This window comes from Hylobates moloch, unplaced genomic scaffold (genome assembly GCF_009828535.3).
Source record: "Hylobates moloch isolate HMO894 unplaced genomic scaffold, HMol_V3 SCAFFOLD_5, whole genome shotgun sequence".
Taxonomy (NCBI): Eukaryota; Metazoa; Chordata; class Mammalia; order Primates; family Hylobatidae; genus Hylobates; species Hylobates moloch.
The window spans coordinates 105356990-105359628 of NW_026652280.1; positions in this window are offsets into that span (position 1 = coordinate 105356990).

Sequence of the window (2639 nt, forward strand, 5' to 3'; positions counted from 1 at the left end):
AAAGTGCAGCAAGAATAATGATTTTTCACATAGGCTTTTAAAATTGGCTTTGAAAGAACTCTGTTCGGTAAAAGGAATCTCACATAAAACTTACAAAGCCAATTAAAGCCCCTTGGGAAAACTGGCCTCATACCTTGTCTGAAGTCCCTGTACAGGGTTCCTGATCTGTGGTAAGTAAAGAATGTCACTTTCTGACAGGCCCAGGAGCCCCAAATTATCCTGGGACCTCAGGAGGGGAGGAATTTATCCAACTCATAGGTTTTTTTTTTTTTTTTGAGATGGAGTCTCACTCTGTCACCAGGCTGGAGTGCAGTGGCGCAGTCTCGGCTCACTGCAGCCTCCACCTCCTGGGTTCAAGTGATTCTCCTGCCTCAGCCTCCCGAGTAGCTGGGACTACAGGCACGCAACGCCACGCCCAGCTAATTTTTGTATTTTTAGTAGAGACAGGGTTTCACCATGTTGGCCAGAATGGTCTTGTTCTCTTGACCTTGTGATCTGCCCGACTCAGCCACCCAAAGCATTGGGAGTATAGGCGTGAGCCGCCGCGCCCAGCCACTCATAGGTATTTGAGGGTATAAACCCATGGCTGGGCTCAGCTTTAAAAAAAAAAGAGAGGAGAGGCCAGGCACGGTGGCTCATGCCTGTAATCCCAGCACTTTGGGAGACCGAGACAGGTGGATCACAAGGTCAGGAGTTCAAGACCAGCCTGGCCAACATGGTGAAACCCTGTCTCTACTAAAAATACAAAAATTAGCTGGGCATGGTGGCGCGTGCCACCTAATCCTAGCTACTCAGAAGGCTGAGGCAGGAGAATCACTTGAACCCGGGAGGCGGAGGGTGCAGTGAGCCAAGATCACGCCACTGCACTCCAGCCTGGGCAACAGAGCAAGACTCCATCTCAAAAAGTAATAATTTTCTTTAGAATAATAAAAATAAAGGTCGGGCATGGTGGCTCACGCCTGTAATCCCAGCACTTTGGGAGGCTGAGGCAGGTGGATCCCCTGAAGTGAGGAGTTCGAGCCCAGCCTGGCCAACATGGTGAAACCCTGTCTTTACTAAAAATACAAAATTATCCAGGTGTGGTGGCACGCGCCTGTAGTCTGAGCTACTCAGGAGGCTGAGACAGGAGAATTGCTTGAACCTGAGAGGTGGAGGCTGCAGTGAGCCGAGATCACACCACTGCACTCCAGCCTGGGTGAGACAGAGTGAGACTTCAACTCGAAAAAAATAAAATAAATAAAAAATAAGAATAAAAATTCATTTTACTTTTTGTTTTTGTTTTTGTTTGTTTGTTTGTTTGAGACAGTCTTGCTCTGTTACCTAGGCTGGAGGGCAGTGGCACAATCTTGGCTCACTGCAACCTCTGCCTCCCAGATTCAAGTGATTCTCCTGCCTCAGCCTCCTGAGTAGCTGGGATTACAGGTGTGCACCACCACACCCGGCTAATTTTTGTATTTTTAGTACAGGCGAGGTAGTAAAATGTTGTATTTTAGTAGAGGCGAGATTTCACCATCTTGGCCAGGCTGGTCTCCAACTCCTGACCTCAAGTGATCCGCCTGCCTCTGCCATCCAAAGTGCTGGGATTACAGTTGTGAGCCACTGCGCCTGGCTACATTTTACTTAAGATTTATGCTTCAGGTTAACTCAAAAGAGTAACTGAGGATAGGAGGAGAAAAGAGCCTTGAAGAACACATTTCTATATCTTTCTTATATTAGGAGATAAATATAGCACCCTATTTACATTCTAATCCCAAATTTAATTATATCTCTATATAGTAAGAAATAGGGCTTTAAAATCATGGCTTGTTGAAAGAATGGGATGACGGATTTGGGTTGGTTGTCATTTAGTAGTATTGATATGTGACAGAAAGATGGTTAAAGAAGAGTGATAGGCTGGGTGCAGTGGCTCATGCCTGTAATCCTAGCACTTTGGGAGGCTGAGGCTAGCGGGTTACTTGAGGTCAGGGGTTCAAGACCAGCCTGGCCAACCTGGTGAAACACTGCCTCTACTAAAAATACATAAATTAGCCAGGCGTGGTAGTAGGTGCCTGTAATCCCAGCTACTCAGGAGGCCGAGGCAGGAGAATCGCTTGAATCCAGGAGGCAGAGGTTGCAGTGAGCCATGATTATGCCACTGCACTCCAGCCTGGGAAACAGAGTAAGACCCTGTCTCAGTAAATAAATATATAAATACGATAAATGCAGATACGAAAGCAGACTCCAATATAAAATACTGCTCAGAAACATTTTGCAACCGGTTGCAGTGGCTCACGCCTGTATCCCAGCACTTCGGGAGGCTGAGGCAGCGAATCACCTGAGGTCAGGAGTTCGAGGGGCTGACCAACATGGTGAAACCCTGTCTGTACTAAGAATACAAAATTAGCTGGGCATGGTGACACATGCCTGTAATACGAGCTACTCGGGAGGCTGAGGAAGGAGAATTGCTTGAACCTAGGAGGCAGAGATTGCAGTGAGCTGAGATTGCACCATTGCACTCTAGCCTGCGTAACAAGAGCAAAACTCTGTTACACACACAAAAAATAATAATAATAATAATAATAAGCCGGGCGCGGTGGCTCACGCTTGTAATCCCAGCACTTTGGGAGGCCGAGGCGGGCGGATCATGAGGTCAGGAGATC